Below are 9,361 nucleotides of genomic sequence, written 5' to 3'. Positions count from 1 at the left end.
TCTAAAAAGGCACTCTATATAAATGTATGTGAATAGGTTGCTTCCTCAGGCCAATATAAACAGAAACAAAGCTGATTGTTAGGGGCAGAGTGAATGAGGCCATAACATTTAGGAGGAGACTTTAAGAAGCATTAAATAGGATGCTCATATGATATTGAAAAACCATAAAGAAGGACTAGAGGCAGAGATAAAGATGGAAGTATACAGGTTATTTTACATTGTATTGATCCCCATTCCATTCTGCCCCAGTGTTTTCCTTAGAAAAATAAATATAAATATATAAACACATGAGCACATGAATTTAACCCTGCTTTCCAATCTGCAAGTTATATGGAAGGGTCTCTATTTTTAAAGAGGAATCTGAAACTCAAAAGATTTAAGAAGTCTTCCCAATTTCACACAGTAATTAAGTGGAAGTCAAGGGAGGCAGTTTGTAGAGGAAAAAAAAAAATTAAAGCACAAAACTTAAAAGAACTAGGTTCTGAAGTGGAGTTGGTCACTTGCCATCACTTAGCTGGGAGAAAATAACTTCTTAATATTTTATTTGTAAAATAAAAATATACACAAAGACTAGCAGGAAAACTAAATGGGCTAGTGTCCGAGAAAGTACTTTGAATATGAATACAAATACTTTGAAAAAAAATTATGAAAGAATGAATGTCCTTCTTGTATGCTTAAAGGTTAAATTTAAAGACTCCCAATGCTCATTTTTTTAACAAGTAAGGTTTAGATCTAAATGTTTAGAAACCTTTTCTTCCCTTTATGTTTTTATTTGAATACTTCTCCTCCTCAAATCATTAGTGCTATTTGACATGTCTTAAAATAGATCATGCTTTGAAACAATATTGAGAGATTTTAGCTATCTTGTAAGAACAGAAGTAGTAGCTGTCACATGCTTCTTTGAGTTTTCATCAGTCTTTTCACAGAGTATTAAAAAGATGGTCATTATGATATTGGAGGATCTGCTTGCCTTTGTCGTAATTAGAGCAAACTGAGAATAAACATGAGCAATGAAAACTACTTATGATTGCAGAGCAGAAAAGGATGGATATAAGAGCAAACAGGCTTAATTAATTTGTACCTCCTTATATGTCACTCATATATCCTATTGGGATTGGAATTATTCTCACACTTCCCATTATTGAAAAACTCTAAAAATGTTCAACCCACATGCAGACCCAATAATTAGATTGCCAGTTGCTGAAAAAAAAAATTGTTTAAGTCATAAATAGCAACAGAATCCATTGATCACAAGTAAAGTGGAGGGAAACATTACTGAGTAATCTCAATCAAACAAGATAATCAAACTTAGCGATGCTGTTTCCTGCTTCTCTGGTATAAATAACAAAACTGCCCCACTAGTTTCTCCACAACCTGAATGTCCCAAGGCCACATACCTCATCTTTCCTTCCACTTTCCTTAGGGAGAATTTGGGGTAAGAAAAGATGGAAAATTGATATAAGTCCTTTGCTAAAATGACTTTAGCTTCCTCTGCGTTTGTGTTTGTGACATCTTATTATAAGATGAGCTAACATCTATTATTAATTGATGCACTAATTAAAGCCATACTTGCAGTTTCCATTAGCTTATTCCCTAAATTCTCTAGAGTTGGCTGTCTGGTTTTAATCAAAACCAAATGGTAGTCCAAGTTCCCAGCCTGGAGCAGCTAGGAGGAAGTCATTCAGTGGAGGCACAAGAAAGCAGAAAAGATAAACAGATGATAGTTCACAAAATTTGTGTCGGACAAAGGATGCAGATACTGTGCGCCGCTTTAGAGCTGTGATTCAGGGACTGTGTCATGCTAGATGGAAGCAGTTGCAAGTGTTTAATGTCAGCAAGACTCTAATATGATCAAGATGGAGTCTGTCTTCTGCTTTTCCAGCCCTGGGTTTGTGTAACTGGAGGATTCAGACTGGAGGTAATGCTCCATGTGCTGTGACACAAACTACTTTATTCTGTGAAGAATTCTTGGGATCAGAGAGGTCCTGAAGAAAACATTTCCATTTACTGGATTCTTGGGATTCGACTTACAGATTTTCTCAGGTACAAAATGTAAGGCTGCAGCATTTTGAATTTTAAGTAATATTTTTAAAAGCATGTGTGTGGTGGGGGGTAAAATTCAGAAGAATGACTATTCAAAGCTCTCAATTCATCTTGCTCTCTTAAAAGATCTTTAGAAATGAGCCCTGGCAAAGGTCTTTTGATGAAGCTGTGTCTATACATTCAACATAGTGGAGAGACTGTCGATGGGGGTAAAACTATGTTTTCTTTTCTCTCTCTCTCTCTCTCTCTCTCTCTCTCTCTCTCTCTCTCTCTCTCTCTCTCTCTCTCTTTTTTTCTTTTCCTTTTTCTCCCAAGTGTGGGATAGAAAGAGCTTTAGGACCTTATGACTCTCTAGCTAATCACCTCAAGAGCTTTGACAAACTCACTTCACTTCTGTGAAAACTCAGAACTCCTAAAAGCCCAGGCGCCCTGCCCTCTCTCCACCCCTCCCCTCTGCTTCGTGCAGCCTCTCTCACATGCACACTTCTCAGAGGCAGGAAATACTTTCCAGGCAATCTGGGCCTGGTGGTGGAGGCCCCTTTCGCAAAACATCAGTCTGAATTTAGTAGACAGAAGTCACTAGGAACGCCTTGACAGGATCCGGCTTCAGCGGAGGCTCCCTCCAGCTGCGGAGGGTGTTTTTGTTAGAATCACACACTGCGTAAAACTGCCTAGAATAGAGCCATGATCTCAACCACGAAATGTGGACTTATATTTTGGAGAAGCTAACGGGACCGACTGCTCTCCTAGCCCGAGTCTGGACGGTGTCATGCCCTGGCTTTGCGTCTCCTCCTGTCTAGGTAAGAAGCTCAGATTGTCTATGCTTAGAGGTAATCTTTGAAGAAGCAAGAGGGAGAGAAATGTTAGCATCTTGCGCAGAGTTGGTGATTTCCTAGGTTTCAGAGCTAAGCCCTGGTTCCAGAAGTGGAAAATGTTTAGTAAGTAGAAAACTGTGAGTCAAGTCGTTTTTTAGCCAAATGTCATTTCTAAAATAGACTCCATACAGATTTTCCTCTTTTCCTCTCTAAAGTCACACTTTGTTTCCATTCCTTCTTATTCCTATTTATTAATAGAGCTATAAGGACTGTTTTTCTACCACATGGCAGAGTATGAAACAAATCTCATCTCTTCACACATTAAGGGTGAGGTGTAAATGAATTGCCCCTTCTTTTGCCAAAGGAAAGGGTAGATAGCACTAGAGTGACTTTTTTCTTAATCATGAGCGCCCAAAGAATTTTTTTGTGTGTGTCACAATTAACACTGTGAAGGCTGGATTCTTCACTATTTCCCCAAGCCAGTTTCAGCCACAAGCTGCTATGGTACATCCTAAAGATTTCATGTTTTTAAAGTGGTCAACTTGAAATTTCAGATACTACGTCTGTCCTAACTGTATTTAACGTGAGTTTGGGAAATGTAAACATCAGAAGTGGACTTAATTCATATTAAATTTCCTTCATTCAATCCTTAGATCATATTTTGTGTGACTGTTTTGAATAACTGAAGAAAATCTCAATGACAATGACACTCCTATTTCAAAGTAGCCAAAATCAGTAAAATCACACAAAAACTGATCATATGTCCATACATAGTATAATCTAAAGTTACATTTCCACTAGAATAAAATATGTCTTCTGTTATGCCTTCTAATCTCTAATATGTCTTCACATTTAAATATGTGTTCTATGAGTAAAGAAATTTAGTAAGGATTAAAGTAGCATGGACTTATAATAAATAACATACTGTTATATTCCTGAATACTCAGAATAAAAATTATCTTGTGGAAATAATATAAAATGGTATGTAAAGGGAATACTATTCACATGAATGTCCAAATGTATAAGATGCATGAGAAAACATAGTAAAGGAGGGAAGTTTTGACAGTTGGATCAGAAATTAAGAATACACTGATGACTTTCAGTTGTTCACTAACAATTCAAGTTATGATAAAATTAAAATATGAGAAACAGCATTTATTTTTTAAATGTTAAAAATGAAATTCTGTAGACTGGGGGTGTGGCTCAGTGGTAGAGTACTTTCCTACCATGTATGAGGTCCGGGTTCCATCCCCAGCTCCACGAAAAGAAAATGAGGAAAGGAAGGAAGAAAAGAAGGAGGGAGGGAGGGAGGGAGGGAAAGAGAGATAAAGAGGGAGAGGAGGAGGGAAGGAGGAAAGGAAGGAAGGGAAAAAGGGAGGAAGGAAGGGAGGAAGGGAAGAAATTTTGACTTATTTATAGTATGACAATAAAATTCTTAAATAAAACATAGAGAAGGAAAGAGCATAAGAGTTCACAACTTCTCAATATTCTCTTGAATTTGTCAATGAGGAAGCTGACGAATGGCATTCAGAGGTGACCTGTCCAAGGTCATACTGCTGGCTCAAAGAAGTGATGATAGTACTACCACAGTGCCTTGATTTGTCATTTAGATATCTTCATTCCGCAATGTCTTTCTCTCAAATAATAAATATGCATGATGAAGTATGACCCCGTCCACTGGAAGATTACTTTGCAGAAAGAAAACTAGAGTTTCTAATGAAGAAACACAAAGATTTAAAGCTATACCAATGTGACTAATGAAGAAAAAACATGATTTTTAAAAAACAATCAAATTCACTAAATCATATAGTTTATTCAAATGCAAATGTTTCCTTAAAAAGATTTATTGGCTTCAAAAACTCTTTAGAGGAGTAAATTGTTTTATGACTATTTATGTTTCATGCTCATTCAAGAAAATTATTCATATGCTAATGATTATATTAATTTAAAACTAGCATTTTTTAAAAAACAGGTCTAGAAAAGAGTTTGTCTACTTCACATCCTTGTATCCAAATGATATCATAAAAAACAACTATCCCAACCAGTGACATTCAGAAGGAACTTTACAATTCCTCCTTTGGAATTGGTTTAAGAATTTCATATACTCAGCCTTTTTTTTAATCTAACCTAAATTTCTATTGCTTCAGCCTATTTTTAGTTCTACGTGCTTTTTCTTCAATGGAAATGTAAAAAGTTCAAATGGACTATGAAAACATAAATGTACATTTCTAGACCAACTAATCCCAGTTTATTTCACCTTCATTTCTACAGATTGTTTCCAATCCTTTGGTTCATATATCTACACTAAGCCTTCTACAAAGTCCTTCAGTTACAGAATACAGACTTTTTTTACAGTATATAAATGAATGTCTCACCAGTGCAGTGTAAAATGGGAGAGTTGGCTGGGTCATCTGTATCATATATCATATCTGACAATATACACTGCTGTGTAGGACTGAAGCACTGTACTTTCCAAGCAAGAACCTGTCTCATAAAACTAGTATATTCCATTTCTAACAGATGACCTTTCTTTGGAGAGAATGTGTGTTATGATACTGGGGTAATATTTCTTGGTTTGGTTTGGTTTGGTTCATTTTCTTGAACCAGATTGACTTTCCTAATATTAATACCACCTAAAAGATACACTATTCAACACCTCCAGAGTCACCACACTCTGTGTTTATGAAATAAGGAGTAGATGCAGTCAGCATTTACTATAATTGACAGCACAATTACTAGTAAGGGAGCTCATCGTTTGTTTTTTTTAAAGAAGATTATAATTTAATAAAAGGAATTTGTCTACATTTTGCCAAACCTATCCTTACCTTACACCTTGCTACAAATTCTTAAGGAATAGTTTAATCTTATTTATAGAGGATTAGGTCCCATGGCCTTAAGTCTAAATGGGCAATTAAAATTTATGTATTTTTTATTTGTTTTTTCTTGCAAAATGAATGAACTGTGACTGCATTGTCTTACAATGTGATCAACTCTTTAGAAACTGTCATGGAATAACACAGGGTCAAATGGAATATGACCCAGACCTGGGGCAGGAATTTTATTTTCAAAATAGAGAAATGTCAATAATTGTACAGGAGAATAGGTCTAATAAAATTCAGCACAATTTAAGTCAAACAGGTTTATGGAGAAGTACTACTCTTGATTGGCTTTAGTGTGATATAGAATTTATTTCTGTGGTTATGTGTTGATATTTGCTAGCTTAGAATTTTGAGACATATATGGCCTTCATTTTTTAAAAACTTTAAAAATAATTTTTAGTTGTAGATGGACAATACCTTTATTTATTTATCTTTATGTAGTGCTGAGGCTCAAACCCAGTACCTCACAAATGCCAGGCGAGCACTCTACCATTGAGCCACAGCCCTAGGCTTTTTGAAATGAAAAGTTACATGAGAGCAGAGAAAACAGAGCACTAGTGATTTTTCCACAATTTAAACAGAGTGTTTCACCAGAAAAGTCCTGGGCAGGCTCAGAGTGCTGGCTTTGACTCTATGCCATTTGAGTCCTTGAATCATTGGATTTTACTTTTTGGTCTGATCACACCTATATACTGAAATAAAGGCAAGAGTTAAATTTAGCTCATACTCAGCCATGAATTCTGCACCCAAGATCAGTCAAAAGTTGATGGAGTCCTTCTCATCATCTCCATCATCATCATTATCATCATCTCCACCATCAACACCATCACCATCACCACCACCACCATCAGCAGCAGCAGCAGCAGCCACCCAGAGTGGCACTGAGCCTCCATGAGTACTTGCAGTGTGCCTTAAACTAAGTGCTCTGTGCGTGTTATTATCTCATTATGATTATGTTAGTTCATTGTTATTATTTCCCCTCAGCAACTTTTCAATATTTCCATTATAGAAGTGATTAAAACGAAGTCACATAGAATTTAGGCAAATAACGAAGCATCAGGGGGAAAAAAAGGATTCTTTAACAATATCTTGCCTTTACAAAATAAGGAGATAATAATCCCTGCCCAGCAAAAGTTATTTGATATTAAGCTATTTACTTAGTCCTGCAAACATTTCTTCTTATTTATGAGTATTTTATATTACTACTAAAGGAGATATTATAAGTAACACACCAAACATAGTACCTGATCCATTACACATGCTTAATAAATGGAAATTTTTCTGCTTTTACTATGATCATTATCATGAAAAGTTTCTGATTCCCTTAATATTGCTTAAGAACCAGAATCATGAGCTTCTACAAATAGTTTTAAATGAAAAGTTACGTAATTCCAGGGCTGGGGATGTGGCTCAGTGGTAGAGTGCTTGCCTCGCATGTGTGAGGCACTGGGTTAGATTCTCAGCACCACATACAAATAAATGAACAAAATAAAGGTCCATCAACAACCAAAAAAAAAATTTAAAAAAAGAAGAGTTACATGAGTCCATATAGAAAGCAAGCAGTGATAAAATCAAGTGCAAATGTATATAGGTAGAAAATAGAATGAAGTAAAATTATGGATATTAAGCATAAGTAAGATGAAAGCTGTATCAGAGGCATCGACATCTAAAAGGATACTGAACTAATGGAATTGGTTAAGACTCCAACAATTTCTTCTTCTTGACTTCAGTAAAAACTGAGCTTATGTAACGACTAAAACCTCAGTCCCCTGTTGTCACCTTGCTATTTGAGCACCTGTGTTCATGTAGCTGTTATCTCTATTTACACTTAGTGATTACTATGTCTACTGTTGGAGTGTTCTTAGAAATGATAACAAAGCTAAAAATAAAGTGACCACTTAAGCAAATCCACAACTCACTATGATGATGATAAAGCATTATAACCCACATCCCTTATTGCACAGAAATATCTTTTTATAATGAGGGGAAACCACATTTCAATCATATTACTTTGCCATACAAAAAAGGGGTGGGGGAGGCACCAGACTTTTAGCACCAAATTTAACTCTAAGCTATTTCTTGTTGCATGAAAAATTCCAACTGAAAAAAAGTTACAGAGAAGGCAATACTTTTCCTTGGTGATAAGGGATTCTATAGAGAAGAGATACTGCAAAGTGATGATTCATTAATCAGTTATTGCTTTGCATAACTCATCTAAGGCACAGTGTGGTACTAAATGCCACAGGTTCTCTGAACTTATAGGGTTAAACACTATTGAAAAGGCTTTATGCTTTTGAAAGACAAAAAATAGAGACCCCCCCCCAAAAAAAAACCATGTATTGGGAAATTGCTGCATCTGTGAGAAAATATTATCTCTCATGATTGTTTTAAATCAAGGACTCCTGTAAACCACACATCCCCAGAAAGGTCTTAGTGATAGCAGGAAAAATACCATGAATGTTCCAAGATTTCCTCAGATTTCTCGTGGGTGGCTTAAGAAAACCTTAAGAGAATCTCCATGACTGACTGCCCTGAGCTATAAAGTAGGTGGTAAGTCAAGCCCTGCCAGGATTTGGACTCCTCCCTTCGAGAAAATTAGATACTGCTCAGGAACCTGGAGGTAAAAATAGGGCACCACCGAAATAATAGCTTCCAATTTTGCAACACCCTGCTCTTTTCTGATGAGCGGACTTCTAGTAGAGGGCAAGGGTTAATTTTCAAATTTGCCTGATTCCTAGAGTGACTCTATTCTGAGAGCAAAGAATGAGAAAAAATTTTTCCAAGTTCCATAAAAGCTCTGAGATATAAATTAAAAAATAGATTAACATTAAAAGAATATTTTTAATTTCTGTGCCTACTTTCTTCATTTTTCTTCTGAAAACCAAAAGTGTTGGGAACTTGGATGTTCCTCTCAGAAAAAGTGATATCTTACTTATTCTATTTGGCCCATTATACATGGTTTATATTCTAATCTGCTAACATTTCTGTGACTTCCAGACAGCTTAAAGACAAGGAATCTGTTTCATATGTAGTATTTCAATCTCCATTGAGCAATTTACTAATAAAAAAAATTCAACAGGAGTTTTTATGTTTTCCATTGAGAACTAATGAAGTATAATGAGTAAATTCCAGCATTAGACAAAGAATATAAAAGTACAGTTATTCTTCTTCTCCAGCTCTTCGTCTCTACCCTGTCCTTGGTTACTCCCTTTATATCAAAGAAGACATTTGACATTTGTTTTTTAAGGATTGGCTAGCTTCACTTAGCATAATCTGCTCTAATGCCATCCATTTCCCTCCAAATTCTATGATTTTGTCATTTCTTATTGCAGAGTAATACTCCATTGTGTATAAATGCCACATTTTTTTAATCCATTCATCTATTGAAGGGCTTCTAGGTTGGTTCCACAATCTTGCTATCGTGAATTGTGCTGCTATGAAGCTAGCCAATCCTTAAAAAACAAATGTCAAATGTCTTCTTTGATATAAGGGGAGTAACCAAGGACAGGGTAGAGACGAAGAGCTGGAGAAGAAGAATAACATTAAACAGGGATGATAGGCAGGAGGGAAAGTGAGAGTTAAGGGAAATTGCATGGAATTGGAAGGTGAGCCTCAGGGTTATAC

General features: G+C 36.0%; 1 protein-coding gene across 6 annotated transcripts in view; it reads left to right on the top strand.

The window, feature by feature from the left end:
- The first annotated feature begins 1,759 nt into the window (after positions 1 to 1,759).
- Positions 1,760 to 9,361, top strand: part of DLC1 (DLC1 Rho GTPase activating protein) — a 391,806-nt gene continuing 384,204 nt past the window's right edge. For 3 of the 6 annotated variants that reach the window (XM_081269382.1, XM_081269381.1, XM_081269379.1), the window contains exon 1: positions 2,564 to 2,843. The gene's annotated coding sequence lies outside the window, so the exon portion shown is untranslated. Of the gene's footprint in view, positions 2,053 to 2,558; positions 2,844 to 9,361 lie in introns of those variants that run through there. The other 3 variants (XM_081269380.1, XM_081269386.1, XM_081269383.1) reach the window with 3 other exon arrangements.

The sequence above is a fragment of the Spermophilus citellus genome (assembly GCF_964194105.1).
Source record: "Spermophilus citellus genome assembly, chromosome: 16".
Taxonomy (NCBI): domain Eukaryota; kingdom Metazoa; phylum Chordata; class Mammalia; order Rodentia; family Sciuridae; genus Spermophilus; species Spermophilus citellus.
The sequence above is the reverse complement of the archived record's forward strand: the minus strand, read 5'-3'. Positions and strand labels throughout refer to the sequence as shown.